Raw genomic sequence first — 25,576 nt, 5'->3', positions numbered from 1 at the left:
GATGGGTGCCAGAGGAGGGGCTTAGGCAGATGTTCGAGAGAAAATTGTAGCTGCATACTCCTAGCAGAATTGAGGAAGGGGCAGGGTGTACCCTCAATATAACTCATGAGATGGCCAAAACCAGCCAGCCGTTCAATGACACAAATAGGCAGACACCGAAAGGTTTCGGTGATAGACCAATCGGTCTGGTTCTAGATACCACCAAACACACAGGTTCTCCCACATACTTTGTGTATTGGGCCGTCGACGGCTAGGGACCAGCCTACACCAGTCAAACCCACAATAGAATGTGCAGGGCTGGGCTCAGAGTGGGACCATGTTTGCAATGGCCGTTTTAGGCCTGGTGGGTGGTTTCTCCAAACAAAGGAAAGGCCAAAAAAAAACAAAATGGCCAAGAGTAGGACTGATGTGGTAAAATCCTCTGGAGGAACCAAAACTGAATTATAGCTATCAAAAGGTGGAGGGGCTGTGGTTGGTCAGAAGGAGACGGATAGAGGGTTGGCATTTTTACAAACAGATTTGTTTAAATAATAAATGAAACAGCCCATCTATCCCTAATCCCATGGTGTTTGCACTACCCAACACAATCTAACCAGGGTGCTCGTCGTCAGTGGGATTGTCCAAAAGCAATAATCTGTCCTCAGTTCAAAAATGACATTACTCTGTCCCAACCACTATTCAAAAAGATTTAAAGAAAATAGGGGTTCCAGGAGAATGACTCCCTTCTCCTGGACAGCCTTTTATAGCCTCATTAAGTCTGTCTTGGGATGGCTCTGATAATGTTCTGAATGAGTTCTTTCAATTCTTGAAAGGGGCTTCTATTCCTCCTTGGTTTACCCTTTTTCTTCTTGTTCGATTATAGTTTTTTGCAGCCGAAGAGCCTTGGCTCTCCTCAAAACCTATCAATGTCTCTCAGTTCCTGCCCATCTTCTGGAATACTTGGGGTCCTCTACTGGGCTAGGTATTTAGTCTCACACAAATCTTCTGTTATTTTGGGACAACTGGTCCCTTTCCACTTCTCTCTTTATCACAGACTTTCATACACTTGGTACCATACACAACTGTCTTCTTAGTCTTTTCCTCTCTCTTCCCAGTATTGACTGGTACTGGGAAGAGTATGATTAGTCTCTCGATGATCTTTATTAACTTGCCAACCTTTACTTCTACTAGGACGAGTATGCTTGGGCCCTTGATAATCTTTGTTAACCTCCCAACATTCATTTGTATTGGGACGAGTATGATTGGTCGCTTGGTAATCTTTGGCAATCTTCCAACAGTCACTTGTACTGGAACAAGTATGACTGGTCTCTTGGTAATCATTAGATTTGTGCCACTTCCCGCACCCAGGTCTCCCGCGGCTCCAGTTACCTCTTCCATAAAGGGTTGGTGTCACTGGTTCTTTCTGCAGGGTCAAGTTTGTCCGTCTGACACAACCTGTGTGACCTCCCGTTTCTACCTTGCGTGGCTCCGCAGAGTCCTTCCTGGTACAGTCTCTGTGTTGTTCACGGATCACTCTGTCCCCCCCTCTGGATCACACCACCGCCTCCGGGTCTTGTTCTGTCACTCAGTTCATCTTCCTGCTTCTGGAGTGCTTCTCTCTTCTCGACAACCGGACACTTTACATTCATCGACTTCTTTCCTTGCTCCTATTTGAACTCCCCATTCCTTGGTTTTTAGTTCATCATGTTTTATATTCTTTGTCTCTGTGGGGTTGGCTGCCAACCACTGAGTACTCTTCACGTTTCTTACATTCTTCTTTGTCACAGTATGTATGGTTGGTGAAGAAGGATTACTGCTGATATTACAGTAAGAAATAGTGACTGGTTTGCAGGGAATGTTTTGGTCCCTTGTTGTTAGGGTTACTTACTCAGGAAAGGTTATAGAAAGTTACTGTCCCCAAGAGAGGAGTCTCTCCCTGTGAGGTCCTGCTTGCTGCCACCCCTAGGGGGATTTTTGTATAGCGGGCTCTCCTCCCTAGCCTCACAGGGAAGGGCTCCCCTCTGGGGAGAAGGGACGAGATCGCGCAAATCATCACAGGTCCCATAAAAGGGGACAGCAGAAACCCTAATAATCGAATTCTACCATAAGAGATATTATGGCATTTTCAAACTAATACTACTCTCCAGACCAATGCAGGGATGATCAGCTAACCAATTTTATTGGCTAAATGTGTTTCAGTGGAGAGAAACATGGATGGTTCTAGGAGACTGACATGACTGCGGTAGAAAACTGGACTGAACCAGCAACAGGGTGCCATTTATTGTTCACTCCTCAATATAAAAGGATTATGCATTGACACTTGTGGTGTGTGCAGGGAGTGGGGGATGCCTTCAGAGACTGGAACAGAGATCCTGTGTCAGCTCTCTGGCTGCTGATTGGACCAATTCTAACAATATAAACATTAGGGGAGTCATGTATACAATATAATAATCTTTATGTTTTGCACTTTGTTTTTAAAGGTTCAACTTCTCCATTTTACACTTATCTTCATGGCTAGACAAATTCATTATTTTACATTTCTTACATTTTCATTATCAAGAATATATAAAGAATATATAAAATGTAATTTACAAGAGTGTAGGAACCCCTTTACTGAGGACAAACATGGTTCAAATAACCTGTTCTTTGGAATTTCAGCCACACAGGAGGGTATGCAACCACGTTTTAGCTCACTGCACCCTTCACAGAAGAGAAATAACCATTTGTATAGAAGTCTTGTGCCACCCACAAGGGCAGACCAGCACCGAAATGCTAGGCAATTGTCCTCAGAACAAGAGTACCATCAGCAACTCAAGACAAGTGTTTCAGCCTTGTTGGGCCTCCTCAGTGAGGTGAAGCGGACCACAATGAGCAAAATCAAAGTCACTTATTTTAATATGAAACATGTTAGGGAGATTTTTTAACAGCCTTCTGGTGAGGGCTTACCCTCTAACCTAAAGGTGAAACAATGTTACTCACCAAAAGGAAATAGTGGACTCTCTAATGGTAGTAACTTTAGCAGAGCAATCAGACGTAACTCAAGGATGGAGGAGAGCTGGCAGTGAAGTACAGTTAACCAAGGAAAACACCCACACAGGTAAAAATATTAACAATACACACATAATCTCTATCAGGTAAAATAAGTACTGGGTTAAACAAACAAATAAAAACAAAAATTGTCAGTTAAGGCCCAACCCACACGCCAAAATATAAGCGCCTTCGCTGATGAAACACACAGTAGATATAGGCTAATGGCAGGATAAAAAGGGGAACCCTAGATGATGATAAAAAAAGACAATAATAAAGTCATACTCAGGACCTCAGATATCAACACTTAACGAAGTCACAGTAATTTTTAAACCGCAAAGTATTCTAAATATTAAAAAAGCACACCAAATGTTAACAATAGTTGCTGGAGGAAAATGGGTTCAATACTTTTTTTTAAAATTTGTTTTACTTACTTATAGCAACTTATCAAATATTTTTAACACAATAATACTAATAATCATAAAATTACTAAATTAGAAAACACATTAAAAAGATGCAAATACATCAGATTCAATTTGCAAATTTACACTTATAACACACCAATAACTAATATTGCTACAATCATTTTTAAACGGTAAGAGCAATTAGAAAACCACAAAATACGTAAGGAGAGCAAGAGAGAGAAAAGAACAGTATTAATCAGCCAAACCTAACGCAGTTACCATAACTCCTAATTTAAGTGTTGTTTCCTCGCTTGAGATGGATTTTACATTTCCTTAACTTGTGGTAACACCATTTGTAAGAATTTCACTAGCACTATTTGCACCCTTACACGAGTGTTTGAAAACAACAATTGCCATATTTCATCGCTCTCCATGTCATTGTGTAATACAATCACTTTATCAAAACACATTTTTCTGACTCCACTTAAGGCTTTACATTCTACTATTAAATGTTGTAATGTTTCTCTTTGTTGGGGTACACAGCAATACCTACAATAATTTTGCAAAGGACATCTCGAGTGGTCCATAAGTTAAATCTGAACCTTAGATAATCCATAATGATCTTAGGCGATGGACATTTCACCAAATAGGACTCCATGATGCCAAATCTTTTCTACCAAAAACAAAGATATTAAAATCTTTATATTGTGTGCATCTTGTTTCATTCTCAGCCCAATCTACTAAATAGATTTTAACTTTTGCTCGATCCGGGTTTGATAGCAGCAACTCAATAGTCACATCCGCCTCCCCCAGCTTATCCATCACATGGTTCTGCCATGCCGTAGGAAATGCGCATCCGGATTTAAGCAAATTAAAGGCAGTTACCACCAGGATGCTAGCACTTTTTAAACCCAACAGACATTTACGAAAAAACGCACACTGTTTCCACAGCACCTGGGCATGTAAAGATAACAGCCCAAATTTGTGACGGATAATCGCTATCGGGACACTGTTTAGTAAATATAATATCTGTTTCCAATACAATGATTCCAGTGTGTCCCAGTACTCTCGTTTTTGTGGCAGCATTCCTTCCACTCCATATAATAGGCAGCACCTTCATTTTATAGAACAGCACCGTATGTTTCAAAGAAAATTTCCCATACTTGTTAATTAATATTCGCGACTGGAAGATTAAGTGCTGAAGTCTATTCCTAGCTGATACCCCATCCTCTCTCCTTACTAATTGCTACCCCTAGATGTTTATACTGGCTAACACTTAGTAATTTAGTGTCTTGTAACTTCCATGAGAGCGACTGACTCAGTGCACAGGACTGGGGTCGCACATTATTATTTGAGATTTCGCTGTGTTAAAATCACCAGATTGTTTACATGGACATAGTCCCCCAATTGCTGCAACATTTGTTGGAGGCCCTGCGGCGTTTGTGACAATAATACAAGGTCATCCGCGTATAGCAAATATGGGATTTTCTGATCTCCCAATCTCGGGGCATCCCCATTACAATTTACAAATTCTCTACCTAGATCTATGATAAAGAAGTTGAACAAGAAGGCTGCCAATGCGCAACCCTGTTTTAGGCCCCGTTTTGTCGCAATTTCTGGTGATAATTTACCATCTAGGGTTATACGAACTTTCATTGTTGTGTTCGTGTGAAAGAGGATGAGTGACATAAGCAAGTATGGACAGTCATACAGTTTTAACTTCTTATATAACAGGGATCTATCTACAGAGTCGAATGCGGCTTTGAAATCAATAAACCCCATATAAAGGGTCTGCCTTCGTTCAGCTTGCTGAGCTTTAATCATATTCAGTGTCAAGCTATTAGGGATAGTTCCCAGGCCTTTTACAAAGCCTGATTGCAGGGGGTCCGTTAGATTTTTACTCCTTACCCATAATTGTAACTTATCCAAGATTAAGCGACAGAACAGTTTTCTAGGCACATCTAGCAGCAAAATGGGCCTAAAGCTACTCGGATTCCCTCTGTCACCCTTTTTATAGTTATCACCCGAGACCATGACTTGGGTAGAATCTGCGTCACATTCACCAGTGAGAAGAATCGAGGCCCATAATTCAGGATGTTTTTTGAGTGCATAATTGGAAAGTCCATCTGGACCTCTTGCCTTTGAGTTACTCGCCGTACTGATAAGATGTAAAATATCAGATAGCGCAAACTCCAAATAAAAAGCAATCGGAATCGTCAGGTGCTCGAGAGTTTCATTGGGCTTCACTGAGGCATACAGTTTAGTGAAATAGGCAACCCACGTGTGCACTTGAACTTCAGTCCTCTGAAGAACGACTTGTGGTGCTATTACAGAGTGGTTTATGGCAGTCCACATTTTATTTTAGATATTTTTACTTGCTAGGATTTTCAGCATAGTAGCAGTATCTTCTTGAAACATTGCTGCGCAGTGACCCTTAATCCAGTTTCAATAGCGAGTTCTCAACCAACTGGATAATTGCTTTCTAGCGTCCCCAGGTTGTTTGCTCAGGATTCTCAAGTCAGCACGTAACTGGGCTTTCTTTTCTTTAACTACCATATCGTAGGTATGAAGATGACACTTAAAGCGGTTTATTTTAGGTTTTGGTTGCTGGAAAACCTGAAATAGGTCAGAATATACATATCTCATATTGTCTGACAGATTACCCTTATCGGATAGACCCATTCTTAACAGTCTCTCAAGTTGGATAACTTCCTTCTCCGACCATCATAATCGGTTCCCTCCAGCATTTACCACACATGAACCTTTCATGGAGATAAGAACAGGTCCGTCAGAAATTACACCAGACCCCCATTCCGCCATAAGCATGTTATGGTCACTCGCGTTAGATTCATTCACTCTAAAATTTGTCATTGCAGGCCACAAGATCTGATTCACGCATATATAGTCAATAACTGACGTACTTTTGCCTTTTTGCCAGGTCACTGCAAGAGGGATATCAGATCCGAAAGCCCCATTAAGCATAAGCAGGCCTCTGGCCTTCACTAAAGCGGACCATCTTCGATATCTTGCTTTATTTCGGTTGTCTAATTCCAGCAAACAATTTAGATTCAGATCATCCGCCACCATCAATGCCTAAATATTTTGGGCTTCCGCTACCAAATCTAGGATGGAATTTAGATCTTGAAAAAAAATGATCATCAGACATGGTGGCAATTGGGTTCCAGTATACGTTCAGTATTGCGAACCCTGCATTACCAATCATAACTTTGACCAGCAGCATGTATTTATTTGGCATGGCCCACAATTCAGATGACAAGCCTCTATCCATTTTAACCGTTGTTAAAATACCTGAGATCGGGCGGCCCACTGCGGGTTTAAGGCCTGGATTTAAATGTAATTCATAGTTATCCCAAATGGGTAACGTAGTAAGCCAAGTCTCTTGGAGCAATACTATATCCCATTTGCTCAGTTCACTTTTGTTGTTTTGATGCTTAAATCCCCTAGTGTTCCAGCTTACAAGAGACCCGGCTCCCCTCAGCCCTAACCTTGCATTAATTCTGTGTACACAGGCATCGACACACACCGAGCATCTGAGTGGGTTGTCTGTTCTGTGCTCTCTTACTTTCCACCAGTGTGCCATTCTGCTGAATCACCTGGTCATTAGGCAGATTAGGTAGAGGGCTGGGGCCTGACTCCACAATAAGGTCAAATCCCAATCTAAACAGTTAATCTTTCGCCTGCCAGATTAGATTTTGCACTACACGGGATTTCAACCATAGTCTTATCGAAGTTAACTGGTGTTTTACAGTAAATTCTACTAGTGCTATGTCAGAGGACACAATGTCCTTTAATTGGGGAACCTCAGAAAAGATGGTCATCGCTGCTCTTCCATTTAAATCATATTGCGTGGATGGTGGCTTCCTACAAGCCAAAACTAGGGAGAAGGCTGCTGGAGGTATCTTATATGGAGACTTTTGCTTTCTTACTTCACCTAGTTGTGTTGTATCGGACAGGGCTACTTGAGGTCTTTGCTGGTTATGTCCTTGCATCTTATTTAATGCACTCTCCATTAAACACATAATGGCATCAGACATCTCAGTTAATGCTCCATTATTTTCCTTTTGTGAAGGGTAACTTTGAGACCGTCTAGCGTCACCATGTACGAAATCGTTAGGCAACTCAGATTGCCTCAAGGGTACCTCAATCACCTTCGTCATTTGCCCTGTTACCTCCAATTTCTTATTTACCACCTCACCACTATTAAGTTCCTGTGATGCTTTAGTGTCTACTACACAGACGAGCGTCTGCTCGTGAGCTGTATAGCGCTGCTATTGGATTATTTTGTGTCGGGAGTATTGATAATGATGGACTAATTTTTGCCATATATGCATCTAGTTCTTTGCGAATTTCCATGCTCTGGGCAGCCAATACTGGGTCGTTTACGACTTTCTCTTGATTGAGCTGGCTGGGGGCCTCCTTAAGCAGCACACTCTCCTTGTTTATAACTTTCCCTTCTTCAATGTTTTTTGTACTTAATATCTCCATTAGATCAACCAACGGAGGATACTCCATTGCATGGAGAGTGGTAAAGTTAAGAGTTCCAGTTTTCCTAACTCACGCAAACTGCTGGTATTTTTGCTTTATGGCCTGAGATGCCATAGTAGTGTTACGTTTTGGTAGTGAGATAACTTTGAAAAACTGTTTCACCGAGGATTTCCCTATATTTTTTGGTAATGGTTGGTTTTTTGGTCGTTCTTTTAACCATTACTCACTTTTTTAAACTCTTGGCTCTCTGAAATGGAGGCCATGGACATATTTTTATCACACTCACGCACACCTTGTGCACCTGGGATTGTCTGGAGTTGTTTCTTTCGTTTTTGTCTTTACAGCTTCAACCACACTTTCCATTACCTCGTCATGAATTATGTATTTAATACATGGTACTGCTGACTTAGTGTCAAGCATTCAAAGAAGTATATGTACAGAGTACATATACTTCTTTGACTCATCAATGTTTACCCTTTTGTCTGCTAACCTCTCGGTTTGCGGGGCATTCAGCGATTGCCATAAAATGATTTTTTGCAGACTATCGCCATGAGCGAGCAATTTTTGCTCGCACATATTCAACGTTTTAGAAAGCGATAACATTGCTAAATTCATTGCCTGCAGCGACAGGTTATCCGACTGATGAATAATAAGGGATGTGTTGGTACTATGGTTGTTAGTAATCACTTTTATAGGAGATGGAGAGTCGTCAGAGAGGAGAAGGAGTCCCCACTGCTACTTTCCGAAAACATCACTGGGGAAGTTGATAGATGTTCAGTGGCAAAGATGGCTCTTGGAACTGAGGAGGAATGCTGCCAAGTAGATTCCGACAGCTCGATGGACAAAGAAAGCCATGCAACCACCAGAAAACGGTCCTACAATGAAAAATACAGCGGAGATGACCCAGGACGGCCCACAGGAAGAGGTATGATATTAGTGTCATAATACCTTTCTGGGCAACGGCAGCTTTTTTACACTAAGGTGGATGACCGAGCCAGTACAACGAGAAAACAGTCATGAAACAGCCCAGAAAAGGTGCCAGCACTGATGTCCCAACCCAGCCAAGGCGGGGGACATGGGGAGGAAAAAGGCATCCTAGAAAGGACATCCAGTGGCCAAAAATTCAAACAGGAGCTAAGGTAATGAGACATAAGCCCAGCTACTATGGCCAAACTTGGTCTAAAAATTGGAGCTGCAGTTTTTCAGCACCAAATCTTCCAGCAGGTAAGTAAACTTTGATAGGGGTCAGAAATGTGAGGCGGACACGTAAACAGAGTCTTCTCACAAGTTGCCATTTTATTGAAATAAAGAGTGAGATTAATGCCTATCTTGCCCTAACCTAACAAGGATTTCTCTGTCTAACAAACCAAGGCTAAAGGAAAATGACCTAATGTCCAAAATAGCTGTCCCTCAAACTAATACACAACAAAAGCATACAGGAATCACTTGGTGATTTAAACTTCACAAAATAACAAATTCAAACAAACGTTATAAACAGGCCTCCTTGTGACCAGGGTTGAATCCCCTTCCCCTGGATCAATTTAAGATGTTTCAACCAAAGGTTCAACATAGAAAAGGTATTTTCCAATGACAAGTGCCACTCCAGATATAACAAGGTTCATGTCATTCCAAAATTAATTCCCTTGACAGTCTTAGTTCAAAACAATATTTCTCTTTCTTCAAGACAATGGTTAAAGTTCCATAGACGTCTTGTAAACAAACGAAAAGGACTTTGATTTCACACACCAAGTCAATGATCAATATAATTGTTATTTTCTTTGCAGGTTAATCACTCTTCATCATATCACATTTCTTCTTCATACGAAACATCGTTTTATCAGGATGGTTTTACCAAGTTCATCACAAAATAGTAGTGGAATTGCCACTTTCTTTTCACCACAACCTTCTACCACATTCCATTACATCAAATCAACTTCTTCCTGGTCCAACCTCCTGCCAGGACTAACCTTTAAATGTCCCTTTCCTGCTAGAATCGCCTGCCAGGATAAATACTCCTAGTACTACTGCTTGTACTCAGTGGTGAGCCTTGCTTCAGACTTTCCACAATCAAATCTTCAAAGGAATAGTTACTATAACAACTGCTTCTCCTTTCCATGGTATACACGCCTACCAGGGTAAAAACTTACTACTACTACTACTGGTACTCAGTGATGAGGATTGCTTCACACTTTCCACATTTTAAATCTTCAAGGGGAAAGTTACTGTAACAACTGTTGCTTTGACTTTCAACAAAGAGGGGTATAACACTTCTTCCCCCAAAATATTAATAAATAGTAATAGTATAATAGTTGCTTGTTCTGTTCTTCTCTTTCTCCTTCATTCCAACCGCCTACTCTTGTTAAATTCCGAACACTACCTCAATTGCCGTCAGGCATAGTAATGTAGCCGCTTGTCTGTCTCATTCACCTCCCCTCCACATCACTGTTTTAGCACTTGCACTATCTGAAATGTCGCCAGGCTGATTATGATAGTTGATTTCTTTCACATTCTGAATGTATCACGGACTTGTAAGAATGTTCACTGTTTTTTGTCCCCATGTTCCCTCCCTTCCTTGAAGCGTTTTGAAACACATTGTCTATAGGCGCTATACAATTAAACTATCAATCAATCAAAACCAGGATACTGCATACATTGACACTAATTCTCAAATTCATTTGTTTGCCCTCGGAAATGCAGGTTACATCTCTCTCCCCCTTGATCCTTTCTACAAGGAGGGCTTTTCTCCTGCATTTTTTTTTCTCATCACCAATTAGCTATGGATAAAGTGTTTTACAATGTCTCCTTTTTAAGTATCCCTCTTTAGGAATGTTGTAGTCCCTTGAATTTGTGATTGCCCTTCTTTGGCTTAGGCAATACTGGTTACAATCTTCTCATCTGGTTACCATCCTGCTCAACCGCCTCTATGATAACCTGGGTATCACTTAACACTTCCTCTCAAAATTACCCTCCCAGGTCCAAATTGGGTCCTTCTCCTCAATCTCACGCTCCACTTGTGGTGTTCCCCAGGGGTCTAACCTCTCTGGCTGGCTTTTCAACCAAACCTGGCACCCCTCGCCCACCGCATTGTTGCTCTCTGCTCCAACTTTCAGTGCTATGCGGATGACACTGAGCTCGTTTTCAGGCTCCCCTCTGCCACCTCTTCTCCCTCTCTCATCTTTGACTGTCTACAATCCAGGAGTGGTGTGCTGCCAACAGCCTCTGCCTTAACGCCAATAAGACAGAGATCCTGCTAATCGGCCCTCTTCCTGCCCCCACTTGTGAGGCTAAGAACCTCTGGGTCATCTTCAACTCCACTCTTTCCTTTTCTCCACACATCTCTGACGTCTCTAAGAAGTCAAACTACCAACTGCACCTCCTCAGTGGAATTCTTTCTTTCCTCTCCTTCCCTCAGAGGCTCACTGTCTCTAGAGCTCTAGTTCTCTCTAGGCTGGACTACTGCAACAGCCTCTTTCTAAATCTGTCTGCCGCTACTCTCCGCCCTTTGCAACTCCTCCAGAACAGGACTGCTAGACTTGTCCTTGGCCTCAAGCCCAGAGATCATATCCCTCCAGCCATGAAATCTCTTCATTGGCTCCCAGTGGCTGAAAGGATTAAGTTCAAGACCCTCTACATAGTCCACAAGGCCTTCTGGGGCCTAGGTTTGCAATACCTTCAACTCTCCCTTCGGAAATACCTTCCTACGCTCTCCACCTCCAACTCCCTCAGGGTCAGTGGCTTCTCCAAGCAACGGTTTGGTGGTAGATCTCTTTCTTCGGCTGGGGCCACCCTCTGGAGCAGCCACCCTGCCTCTCTGAAACTTGAGGAGAACCATCTTCGGTTCCGGAAGCTCCTCAAGACCTTCCTCTTTGCTTCTGCCTTCTCTCTTCCTCTCCCTTGCTGATCTGCCTGTTTTTGCACTTGGCACCTGGCTACCCTCCGAATTCGGGCCCAGTTCCCTGCCCACCTGGCTGCATACCCACACTGCCTCCTGGCAACCCCTGCACTTGGGTCTGTATCTGCAACCCTACAGTCCACTTAACTGCACTTAACAGACACCCATTGTCTGCGCCTAATTGTTGCACTTGCCACCTGCAGGCCGCACTGTCTGTCGTTGTTTTGATCACTTGTTCAGCACTTTCCACTCTGCCCCTCCCCTTTGCACATTCCCCCTTCCCTCTCCCCTGCACTTGCGGGGTTCTCAATGTCACCGGGCCTAGTAAGATTGTTGTTTCGCCTCCCTTGTACCCCTCCCTTGCCTCGTCGCGCTCTGAAACACTTGTGTATGGGCACGGTATAAATAAAATATCATATTATGTGTTATGAGTAATCTTCTTATTTGTAAATTACATTCACTTTGTTTAAATATTGTTCCCTTGTGAGTCTGACAATACGGATTTCAATATTCTTCTACGTGTTCTCTCCCAATATTAGACTTATGTTTACTTTGTTTCAATTCAAAAGTTTGGTATTCTTAAGATTCACGCTGGGACAGCGGTCTGTTTCGGATTGCACCGCGGTTACCTTGCGAAGGCAAACTCACCCGTCTTTCCTTGCATCTCCGTTGGGCCTGCTGCTTCTTTCTATTCACTCATCGGGATTTCTCTGGCGCCTGAAAGGTCGGGTTATAGTCCCAGTGCTCGCGCTTCCTGTAAGCGGGGCTTTTAACACTGTACACCAAATCAGACTGCAGAAACTGGAGAGCTCTCTCCCTTGTGACAGCAAGTTTCAGTACCACTTCCCGCTGCACGTTCTCTGCATTTTACAGGATTCCCAACCTCTGCCACTTCCTCAGCACGGCGCCCCGCTTCCAACACAACAGCGGTCCCGTCTGATCTGACTTGCTTCTCACACTGCTTCTTCCACTGCTTCCCATCCACAACCTGCACCTCAATGACTTTTAAATGTTTAAACATCCCGCTTACATGTGGGTGATAACAACTAGACCGCTCACTACTCTGGATCCCTCTTCCTCATCTCAGTCCTAAGGGTATTATGGGACTTGAAGTACATAGTGTTCTTATACCGTTTAGATTATTTCATTCACTCTGAGTGATTTGTAAGATGTCTCTTTAGGGAGGGTTTTTAAAAGGACATAATGGTTCGTTCTTATGTTTATAATTAAAAAACAATGCAGAATGATAACTATTAGATGCAGTTGTCATAACTCTCTGACATATATATCTATATATATTGTATATATATCTATATGATACATTACTCACCGTAATCGTATTTCTGATGCTTGTATCTGCTTAGATTCACATGCTGTGCATAGGCCGACATCTAGTGGAAGCTGCGTAGTATTACAGTTTGTTTTTCGAAACTCGAAAATGGGCGTTGACCTAGGGCGTGCCAGTAATACTATTCCTAGTGTGACGTCCACTGTACCCATGGTCCCTCATGCGTGTAGGACCCTCAGATTGTATTTTTTCTGACATGAGGTAGCATGAGGAGTAGCGCGAGTACAGATTATCCAAGTAGATAGAAAGATAAGACTACAAGCATCCATGTGCCTTCTCTCAGAGGGGAGGAAGGGCGGGCGCATGTGAATCTAAGCAGATACAAGCATCAGAAATACGATTACAGTGAGTAATGTATCCCTTCTGAGGCTTGTGGAATCTGCTTAGATCACATGCTGTGCATAGATTAGCGAGCAGTGTTAGAAGAAGGAGTTGGGATGTGAGAAGGGTCATGAGCAAATAAATGTCTTAGAACCGCTTGTCCCACTTGAGTACCTGTCTTGGAATGAGTGTCAATGCAGTAGTGCTGAGTAAAGGTGTGAATAGAGCTCCATGTAGCTGCTTTGCAAATGGTGTCAAGGGGTACATTTGCAATGAAGGCCAGAGTGGCCCCAGTGCCTCTTGTAGAGTGGGCCCTTAGCGTAAAAGGCAGAGTTTTATCTGAAAGGGAGTAACACAGCTGGATACATTTGACTATCCATTTCGAGATGGGGCCTTTAGAGACGCGATCTCCTTCTCTGCCTGTAGCTACGGAGACGAACAGTTGATCTGTTTTTCTTAGTGGTCTGGTCTTGTCTACTTAGCTGAGGACCTCTCTTCGCACATCTAAAGTGTGTAGTTTCACCTCAGCAGAGCTCCTGGGTTCTTGGAAGAAGGCCGGTAGCTCAATGGACTGGTTAACATGGAATTTTGAAATGAACTTAGGTGAGAACCTAGGGTGAGTTTGTAGAACCAGTTTATCCTTATGAACAGTAAAGAAAGGATCCTGCACTGACAGAGCCTGAATCTCACTGACCCTTCTTATGGATGTAATGGCTACTAAGAAGGCAGTTTTATAGGTCAGGTGTTTGAGACTAGCTTTATGCATGGGTTCAAAGGGGGGCCCCATGAGTTTAGCAAGCACCACATTAAGGTCCTATCCGGTGGTGGGTTCGAAATTGGAGGGTGGAGTCTCTTTACCCCTTCCATAAAGGCCTTAACCACTGGTACTTTCCACCACAACACTGTTATGGGAGGTGGTGTAGGCTGGCAGCGCCGCCAGGTGTACCTTGAGTGAATTAAATACCAACCCTGCATCCAGCATGTGGAGCATGTACGTGACAATATTGGAAGGAGTGCAATCAACTGGGTTGATTTGTTTATTCTGGCACCAAATAACAAATCTCTTCCATTTATCAAAGAGACAGTGTCTTGTGTTTGGTTTCCTTGATTCCTTTAGGATATCCATGCATCTTTGTGGTAGTTTGAGATGGCCAAACTCTATGACTTCAGGAGCCATTCTGCCAAGTTCATCAAGCTGGGTTGAGAATGCACTGGTTGTCCGTCGTGCTGGGATAGTAGGTTGTGCCAGCACGGGTGTCTGATGGGTTCGCACACTGCCAGTTTGCGCAGGTGCAGGAACCACGGTTGTCTTGCCCACATGGGAGCAACTAGGATGAGCATCATCGATTCCCTGTGCATCTTGTTGACCACCTTCCTCATCAGAGGGGTTGGTGGAAAAGCGTAGGCAAACATCCCCGACCAGTTCATCCATAGAGCGTTCCCCATGGAGCCTGGCTGGGGGAACCTGGATGCGAATCCTGGGCATTGTCTGTTTTCGCCTGTGGCGAATAGGTCTATAGTGGGCAAACCCCACTGTGAGAAGAGGTCTCCTACGACTGCTTTGTGTAGACACCATTCGTGTTCTTCCGGGAGGGCATCTCTGCTCAAAGCGTCCGCTAGTGAATTGAGATCCCCTGGAACATGTTGAGATGACAGGTAAATGTTCCGTCTGAGTGCCCATGTCCACATTCTCTGGGCAAGCCTGGACAGATTTGGCGAACGAGTACCCACTTGTTTGTTTATGTAAAACATTGCAGTCACGCTGTCTGTTAAGATCTGCACCAACAGGTTCAACAGGTGGGGTTAGAACGCTCGAAGCGCTCTTAAGACTGCCAGACGTTCTAGCAGATTGATGTGGTTCTTGGCCACTCTGTGAGCCCAGAGACCCTGAGCTGTGTGGTGAAGGAGGTGTGCTCCCCACCCCGACAGGGACGCGTCCGTAGTGACTATCGCCTGTATCTCTGGATCGTAAAAGGGTTTCCCCTTTGACAGGTTCTCTCTTGTCCACTAGCGAAGACTTTTTACCAGTGTTGGCGAAACGACCACTAGATCGTCCCACTGACCACTTGCCCGAGACCACTGTTTCGCCAACCATTCCTGCATGGGTCGCATGCGCAGGCGTGCGTGGGGAACCAGGTAAATACATGACGCCATCATGCCTAGTAAACACATCACTTTACGCACCCTTATCTGGCGACCGGACTGATATTGAGGAATTTGCAGTAGTAGATTCCGAATTGTTTCCTCTGATGGAAAGGCTAACCCCTCTTGAGTGTTAGGACAGCTCCTATGAACTGTTTGGAGGTGCTTGGCACCAGGCTTGATTTTTTCTCGTTGATTGAGAAACCCAATTCGAGAGGAGGTTGATTGTTCTTTGGATGTTGGATCTGCAAATTACTGGGGTCTCCCCTGTGATGAGCCAGTCATCCAGGTAAGGGTCCAATGGGATTGCCTCCCTGCGTAGGTGTGCCGCCACCACCGCCAGTACCTTGGTGAATACCCCTGGAGCCGAGGCTATACCGAAGGGCAGCACCTTGCACTGGTAGTGCCGACTGTCCACCTTGAAGCGCAAGAATCTTCTGTGCGCTGGGAACATGGAAATATGAAAATAGGCATCTTTCATGGCCAATGTTGCCAAGTAATCTCATCTTTTTAGGAGGAGGATTACCTCTTGGAGTGTAGTCATGCGAAATTTTTGTGGCTTGACATACTTGTTTGCAGGGCGTAAGTCTAATACTGGGCGCGTTGTGAGATCTTTTTTGGCACAAGGAAGAAAGTTGACTAAATACCCTTGTTTACCTGGTTGCCCGGGACGAGTTCTATCGCGTCCTTTGCGAAAAGATTGACGATTTCCTCAAGGAGGATCTTTTGGTGGTCCAGGGAGTGTATTTTTTGTCTTGGAGGGTAGTTGCGGGGACGCTCCAACAGTTCGATGCAGTATCCCGTGGACACTGTGGACAGCACCCATCTGTCCTAGGTGATCCCTTCCCATGCCTTGGGGAAGGTGGAAATGCGCTCCCTTACTGGGGATGCATGGGAAGGGACCCTGAGCGGAGCGTCACTGTTTGCTCGGAGGTGTACCGCCTCTACCTGGGCTGCCTCTCCCGCTACTACGGCCCCTCTTGTTACCTCAGGCATAACTTTGGGTATTCTGTTAGTCCCCCCACCCCCACGATGTACCCTGCCCCTGTGAGTAATTAGAACCCCTCTGGGAATTTTGGCCTTGTGTGCAACGAAAATTATTATTCCCTCTTTGGTTGGTCGGTTTGTTAGTTAATTGTCCCAGGGACCTTAGGGTATCGTATTCTTCTTTGCCAGTTTTGAGTGCCTCCTCTACCGCTTTACCAAACAAGACATTCAGTTCCACTGGCATGTCGATAAGAGTAGCCTGGGTCTCGGGTTTGAACCCTGACTGTCTCAGCCAAGCGTGTCTCTTGACAGTGCTCTCTGCAATGAGCTGGCCTGCATTGTCTGCTGTGTCAAAAGTTGCTTTCAGAATGCATCCAGAAACCGATCTACCCTCCGACGCAATCTGGGCTAACTGGCCCTTTAGTGGTTCTGGTGAGGAGGCAATGAGGGCAGCTATTTGCTCCCATTGGTGACAATTATAACTTGCCAGCAGAGTGGTGGTATTCGCGATTCTTGCCTGGTAAGTGGAAGTGGAAGCCACTTTCCTTCCTAGACCATATATCCTCTTGCTCTCCTTGTCTGGGGGAGCTTCAGATGATGCTAGAGGTGTCCCTGCTCTTTTCCTGGTGGTAGTAATTACCAGTGAGTTGGGCTTAAGCTGACCCCTTATGTAAAGTGGGTCGGAAGGGGCGGCCCTGAATAATTTTTCAATTCTGGGGTTGACTGCCCAGGTGAGATTAGGGGTGAGGAGGGAGGGGTCAATTCTGCATTGGATAGACTTCAGAATTGGTATGGCTTGGGCAATGGACTTCTTGTCCCCCATGATTTCCTCTGCAAAGTCCCTCTCTTCTAGAGCCCCTTGAGTGTCTATCTGAAAGTGCTCTGCAGCTCTAGCTAAGACCTCATTCAGTAGTGGCTGATTATCCACAGGCGAGTCCTTGACCGGTGGATCTTTGGGGATAGGTGAATCTAGACTATAGGTCTCTGCCTCATCTCCCTCCTCCTCATCCTGGTCCTCGTCGTCTCAGTAATAACGACCCCTGCTTGGTCGTCCAGTATTTGTATGCCTGGATCTTCAGCATACTGATGGTAAGGTTGAACAGAGAGTGGGTCTGAAATCAGACCCTGTGCTGGAGTCTCATTCCGGGGTCTCTTACTAGGAGGCTGAGGGTCTTTAGATCCTGAAGGAGTAGAGGTGTTGTTACGCTCACCTGGTTCCTACAGGGGCGTCGATCGGACCCGGACAGCTGCGGTCTCCACCAACGTGATGCGTAGTGCAGAGATGACAATCTGGACTGGCCCGCCTAATCTTGTCTGCTGGACTCGTAGAAGTATTCTCCTGCAAGTGGAGAAAGGGATTTAGCCACCCGTGGACTTTAGTGATGGCCCCCCAACTGTTCTCGTTCTCCCCACTAATCACCTCCGATATCCCCTTTTGGTAACCTCACCTTATGTTTTTAAATGATGAGCTCTCCATCCTGCATGGCATGCAGGGGCGCGTAGATACCAGTTACTTCACTGGTTTGAAGGTACTGGAGGAGTTCCGGAGGAATATTGACTCCAGTGTCTATAAAGTTCAAAGAGTTCATTATGTCCCATGTTCACTCTTGTTCCATTCCCTCGTTAGGTTGCAGCTGGGTCCAAAAGAATATTGCCTGGAGGCAGCTGATGGCGTTCAGGAAAGAGTCTGTATTACCAAGCACTGTCTGGTAAAAGTTGCATGAGTTTAACTTGCTGTTTTTCTCTCCCTTTATAGGTGCGGCATAGGAAGATGCGGCGAATTAAAGGAGAATACCTCCGGTGGTAAAGCAGGTAAGCCTTTGGTGGCAAGAGATTGTCTTTGTCGGTTTTCTCGGCTCACCTTGTTATTCCTTTTGTTTTCCCCCCCAGGTGCTGGGTTTCAACGAAGAAAATGGAGGCAGCGCGGAGTCGAAAGATGCGGCGGGCTGGTGAGTATAACGTGGCGCTACTGCTGGTGAAGCAACGCGTGCTGAAATAATGTCCTTTCCAGGCTCGGAGATGTGCTGGGTCCGGAATCAAATAATGTCCGTGATCTAACCTCTTCTTCTTTCTTTTCCTTTTGTCTAGGAGCTCCGGATTCGAGGCGGGCGTGGCAGAAGACTGGATGCTGACTTGCAGACACAGTGAGCGTTACGCTGCTGGATGCAGAAAAACGCGAAGCATGGGCTGCTGTTCGGGCGTGGTTTAAATAGCCTGCAAAGTAGTCCCAGGTAAAAGGTTCCCCAGAACCACACTCGAGTGAAAAATAGTCCCTGTAATAAAATAGTCCCATCCAGGCCTTACGTTGGCTTGGACTCATTAGCAGCATGGTCTGCATAAGGTAAGTAAAGTCTATGAGCCTGGCGCCTAAGGCGCCAGGACTGAATCCAAACAGCTGTTGGGGTTTTAATAAGTATCTGGATGCCTGCTCCCGGGGCTGATGGACTCGATCCGGATGCCCGGGGGTAGGCATCATGACAGGTGTCCGGGGTATTCTGATAGCTCAGAAAATAGTCAGGGTTTTTCTCATAGAATTTAGCTATAAAAGACATTCTTCTCATCACCCTGTCGATGTCAACAGAGCTCCATTCCCTGGAACTAGGAATGAACACCTCTTGCTGAGGTTCTTCTTCTTTTCCCATATCGTGTGGAGTGGGAGAGACAACTTTGGGCCTAGTGACAGGGTCAGGGGTCTTCGATTTATCTTTATCCGAAGATGTATGTTGTCCTTCTGGACCTGGGGTACAGATGTCTTCTCTGATGACTTCTTCTGCTTTTTCTCCCCATGAGTAGAGGCATGTTTCCCTGAGCTTTTGGCCTTCTCTGAATCTTTCGACGCATGGTGCCGAGATTTGGGGGTGGTTTGCCTAGGTTCTGTAGCTTTCGAGGGTGTGCGTCGAGACTCGAAGGCAGACATGGAAAGGACTGCCGAAGCGGACTTTAAGCGTGCTGCTTGTGGGTAGAGGTCGGAATTGTCTTCCGACGACCATACCTCCGTAACTTTGGGGGGCGAGGCACCTTTGGAAATCGTGTAGGGTTGCCTTGTGTCGTGCAGCGATCTCGAACTGGAATGCCCAGAGGACAAAGTTTCTGTGGACTGCTCTCTTTGTGCTTCTTTCTTCTGATGACCCCACACGCGTGTTGAGTCTCGGCTGGGGTTAGTATGCTTAGGTGCTGTAGTGTGGGTAGCGCTCGTGTCGCCGGGTGTAGTGCCCATAACTGTTCCGCCGGACAATCCTCCGAGGCCGGGGACTTGCGCTTGGGTATCTTTCGACGACCCTGTGCCCTCGCCGTCCGAAACGTCGGCGTTGCTGCCATCACTGAAGGAACCCACCGCCTCCAGGGCCTCGAGCTGCCTGGTGTAATGGGCCCAACGTTTAGTGGAGCAGTCCTTTAGTGTTTTAGCTTTAAAGAGCTTACACACTCTGCAATTATCTTCGGGGTGATCCCTAGGCAGACAGAGATTACAAGTGTTATGCTTATCTACCCAAGGAAACTTACGGTTGCACTTGGGGCAGAATTTAAATGGAGCACTCTCCATATGTTACTTTATGGCAGCGGGCGAGTATATGTAGGAAATAAACGAGTGCGAGTGTGTCTGTGTGTGTCCACCCCCCACCCTCCCTACTTGCAGGGCCGAGGCCAGAGGCCTTCCGAGGCCCACGCCGAGGCAGGTGGCCTTCCGAGGCCCAAATCCGTCGTGCAGCCTCGACAGCTGTTCGTTCTTCAGACCGGCGTCGATCTTTGGAATCTCGACGTGGGACTTAAAGAACGGGGAATTTTAGATGAATTATGACAAAATGCCTGAAAGCCAGGGAACTCCGCAACTATGCTTCTGACCAGTATGGCAGAAAAAAAATATTTGAGGGTCCTACACGTGAGGTATCATGGGTACAGTGGACGTCACACTAAGGATAGTATTACTGGCACGCCCTAGTTTGACGCCCATTTTCGAGTTTCGAAAAACAAACTAATACTCTGTAGCTTCCACTAGATGTCGGCCTATGCACAGCATGTGATCTAAGCAGATTAAACAAGCCTCAGAAATATTATCTCATGTCCATGATTAGAAAGAGGGGTTTCATGCTTGACACCTTCATTGAGTCCGAGAAGGGAGGTCCTACTCTTACAACTTGCCATTAAGTATTCAGGCATTATGGATACCTCATCCTCAAAAGAGGATGAATACTGCGTCGCTCCTGATGGAGCCATCACATTCCCTGGATGGACTTCTCCTCCCATATGATCCTCCCATGTGATCCTCCCAACTAATACCACCCACAAGGTTAGGATCAGCTAGCGGCTGCCTTCCCCAGGCCAAATGGCAGGAGACTCTAGGCTGGGATCCGGTGATGGCTCTGCAGTATTCATCACAACTTGCAGAGTTCAACTGAATTCTAGCATAAACCAGACAGAACTGAGGCATGGTCACAGTCTCCCCTACATAACTCATACCACCATGGGATTGCCTAAACCAACCATAAAACCAGGGCACCTAAACAAAGGTTTTGCTGGCCATCCAATGAGGTTGTCCATAAAAAACAAAAATTAACGTGAAGCAACATCGGATATGTAATGGCCTGTCTGGGTTTAGGGGTTGGTCTAAACCAGGCCACACCACAATAGAGGATGTAGGGCTCGGCTCATTGGGAACCTATGCTTCTGCAATAGCAATTCTAGGCATTTCTCGTGGTTTTCCAAGATAAACAGATGGCCCAAAAACAAAATGGCCAGGAACAGGACTTAAAACATGTTAGTACTCCCACAGTGACTACCAATAATGTACATTAGGCTACCTATTCAGTGCATTGGTGTGCTCCCCTGGTGAAGCTAAAACTAAATTACAGCTACCACCAGCCTACTGTCTAAAACTAATGTAGGGTGATGTATTCACACCCTGACCAAAATGTGGAGCTTAAAAAGTACTCCAGTCCTAAGTGACATATCGGCTACCATAGAACCATATGCTAAAAAAGGGCTGCAGTGGCTGAGGGACTTCAGTAACAGTCCCTCTGACCACAAATACGGTCGGAGATCCTAAAAACCAAAGGGGAAAAAAGCAATTAAGTTGAGGGGTGCCCTAAAAGGGACAACAAAATCCCCAAAAATGTAATTCTTGCCTGGCAAAACATAAAAAATGCAAGTCGGTCAAGTCTTCTTTCTTACTTGACAAGCTATACATCTACAATTAATCCTGCCATACTCACAATATTCTAGTGGGTCATGATATATACAACTAAATATAGATATCACTCCAATAATCCCAATGCATTGATGGTGGTTTGCTGCCTACTGGAAGTATTTAATGCATTGAAGGACGGTTGGACAGATATATAGTATCACTTACTGCTATGGAACGGAGCAGTGGAGTGAGAGTTGCCCGTCCTTCAGATGATAGATTAAGGGGCTGATCCAGAACTTAGAAACCCAAACCATATCACAGTTCTCAGGAGCTGGCCCCTTTCAAAATACATGCATCTCACATGCCATGTATGGCCTCGGAACTACTACCAGGCTGCACTTGAAGTGTTCCCAGGGAGCATTTATTCCCAGAATGTGAACTTCGAAGGAAAGGACCCGTAGTGAGTAAGAGTAAGATTCTGATGCAAAGCAACCGATTTGACAGTCAAGGACATAGCAGGTAGATAGTATAAAGGTTGATATGGGTTGGGAGTTTTGTTAAGGTTTGCGATGGACTCAACATATGCTCTTACCATGTGATAATAGCAAAGAGCCACAGTTTCATGGAGGTGGTGCTGATGCTCTCACCTCAGTCTAAGGTGAACTAAACGTTCTAAGTGAACACACAACAAAATCCGAAAGAAAAGAGAAAAAGGAGACCTAATAGTATTGGATGCTTCGAAAAAATTATGAATGAATTGCCACATTTTGAGAAGTTACTGCTAAGTGAGGGTATCTATCAGAGCTTTTCCCATAGTGCAGGGGAAAATATTAAAGTGTAATGTGTGCATTATTGGATCTACAACATCTTGAATAAACAGTTTAGGCTGCATCCCGCACCCATCTAGATAATAGCTCCTTGAGTGTTGGAGCTTATGCACAAGGCAACATGTGGCAACGGAGGCAAAATGTCTACTCGGGTAACCGATTCGATTGTGGGTCAGTGACAAATCTACTAATGTTCTGGGAGCAGAACATGTTGTCAGTGGTAGTTATGTAGTTATGGAACTGCAGTATTGCTTGGATGACTAAGATCTCGAGGCAGCAGTTGCAGAGGTCGCACTCTCCTGCATGCAGATAACAGACTGCTACTTGAGGGTTGTAACTGGTCCGTAATGGGCCTCAGCTTAGGTCTTTTTAATTTACTGCCGCCATTCCCTTCGAGACAATGGGGGTCATTACGAGTTAGGAGGTAACCATGCCGCTATTAGCGGCATTGCTACCCCCTTACCGGGTACCGGGTCCCTTGAATGAGGAACTACCGGGCCATTCTGACCTTGGAGGGCCCGGTATTTCCTCATTCAAGGATCCCATCCCCATTCCCATTCGAGCCCCCAAAGGGCTCAATGGGAATGGGGAGGGTGCTAACAACGGGCCGTTAACAACTGGCCCGTTGTTAGCCCCCTGGTTTGCTTGCGGAACCTGCTAAGGGTGCCTGGTAAAACCAGGCGTCCTTAGCGGGTTCCCGCGAGCAGACTCGTAATGAGGCGGTAAGGGGTTGATGGCTCCGGCACCTCCGGCGCCGCTAACCCCTTACCGCCACACTCGTAATGACCCCCAATGTCCTAGCCTTGGCCCTTAAAAGGCAGGTACCATCAGGCTAGCATGCAGTGATTCATCTGCCAGTGCCTGCCTCAGTATGCGTCAAAAATGCTGGACCCTGCGGGCATCGACTAAAGAAGGGTAGGCAAATTAAATATAGTGCCCAATGTCTATCATTAAAATAACATGATGTTTCCCTCTTTAATGAAAAAACGGTGGTTAAAAAGGAACCTTATGGCCACATTTCCCTTCAAAACAATCATTTAAATTCAGTGAAAAAACTTCTTAAAGGGACGTTTTGGTTGTGACGCAAAGTAAAAAACACCTCCCTCCACAAAAATGTTGCCAGTTAGGATTTCTAAAGCACTGCACCACAACCATCGTGAAACCGCCATAATTGAAGACCCACATATGTAAACCCAAATGAGATGCACATAAGTAACCTTTGAATGGGACTTAAACAATGAAAAAGACCCAATTAAATGTTTTCATAATTTAGGCATAATTAATGGGTTACTTACATTTCATATGAGAGCCAATAAAGAAAAAGCATCTCACAAAGCTGATGCAAGAGAGGAATGGAACTTTTGGCTTTAGAGATGATTTTGAATAATATTTGTATCATTCCTAACCAGCAGTAAATGGGGTAGCATCATGGGATTTGTAGTCCAAAACATCTGGACCGCTGTAGGTTGCAGACAACCATCTCAGAAGAATCACCAGACAGAAGTCATCAACAGGGCCTGCAGGTGGCAGAATTTCAATGGTTTTAGGATCAAGGTGGACAGTTCAGGAATACAGGAAAAAATCTAGGGCACACTGTCCTCAGAATAATGTAATGTCATGAGCTATTTCGGTGACTTGTTGCGCATGGACCTGCAACAAAAGAGTGGGGTAGGGTTGTTAGTGGGATAGAGATGGAGGCCGTGTGGAACTAGAGGTGCTGAGTGCAGATTTGAGGTACCAGGGCCAACGTAGTTTGGAAGGGACACTCGGAAATGTGTTCTATGAGGAGGGAATAGTCCAATATCTGATAAATCACAAAGCTGCAAGGTCTGGTTAGAGGCAGGCTTTAAGGATGGAAGAGTGAATAATACAGCTACAGATGTGAGCTTGCTCATAGTTCCAGCAAGGTTAATGTTGTGTTGTTAAGTATGAAGTTGAAGTGGTCAGTGTGTAGCCCAATGCCCCCATTAGGGGCATATAAAGCACATTTTGTTTCATGATGGTACAGCCTGAATTCACCCTGGTCTGCACCTTGAGTTTAAGGGTACCCCTGTACGTGTGCCGCGGGGGACCCTTCAAATAAAAACATTACTGGAATTCAAAAGCGTGTGAGCTGGGCACCATTGGGACAGATAGAGATAGCCCGACCCTCACAAAAGAGGGCCAAGCCGGTGCTCCGCTCAGCGCCATCCAATATGAACACTTGGCTGACCCTGCATTGAATTTGTGGTGGCCCGCGGCCATGAGGGCACCATTCACTGTGCCTCACCACCACAGACCAGTCCCATTGCCAGGAGTGGTGCCACAGTTTTGTTCATCGGTGCAGCATATGCAGCCCAGCAACAAAGGACTTCAGGACTGCTGCTGCTCTAAAAGTACACCTAGAAACCCAGGAGTACTTTTAAGAGGACATCTGGAACCAAGTGCACCTTACAGCAGCACTGGCCAGTCTGTCTTCCAAGTAAGGACTCTTGTAAATATTTTTCAATTATACAGATTTACTTTTTAAGGACCATATATTTTATTGGAGGACCATTCTAACTTTTTTTTTTTAGATACTGTTGCTTAGGCTAAAGAACTGTTCATAGCAGGCAATGTGTTTACTCCCTTTTTTAAATAAAATTCTACTGGCGTTCTGGGACTGCTTCAATCCATATATACCATGTCTGATCACTAAACGACCAAACACCAGCATTCGTTTGTGCGCCTTTCCTTATGTTGTGCATTTAGCTTAACCTATTGTTTCTTTATGGGGGTTTTCTGTATCCCTTCACCTATTGCCTTTACTGACCCAGTCCTCACCCTAGTGTGGCACAACCAGGGTGATCTGGGCCCCTCGGGTAAGCAGGGAACGCTGAAGATAGGTAACAGGTGGAAGTACTAATAAGTCAGAAGAGTGTTTCACTGTGCCCGCCTAAACCGGTCTCCTGCAAAGTGTGATTAGAACCATCCCACCGCGACAAGTGTGTAAAGTAATCCAACCACCTTTCGATGTGCTTAAGGCACTGTCAGGTTTTAGTG

The 25,576-nt window shown here is 45.1% G+C and overlaps 1 protein-coding gene across 6 annotated transcripts in view; it reads right to left on the bottom strand.

Annotated features, from left to right (window-relative positions):
- Window positions 1–25,576, bottom strand: part of LOC138530346 (guanylate-binding protein 1-like) — a 112,387-nt gene that overhangs the window by 37,174 nt on the left and 49,637 nt on the right. The window lies entirely within an intron of this gene.

Source organism: Ambystoma mexicanum, chromosome 1q (genome assembly GCF_040938575.1).
Source record: "Ambystoma mexicanum isolate Mex_15411 chromosome 1q, UKY_AmexF1_1, whole genome shotgun sequence".
Classification (NCBI taxonomy): domain Eukaryota; kingdom Metazoa; phylum Chordata; class Amphibia; order Caudata; family Ambystomatidae; genus Ambystoma; species Ambystoma mexicanum.
Note: the sequence above shows the minus strand (reverse complement) of the source record. Positions and strands in the feature narration are given on the sequence as shown.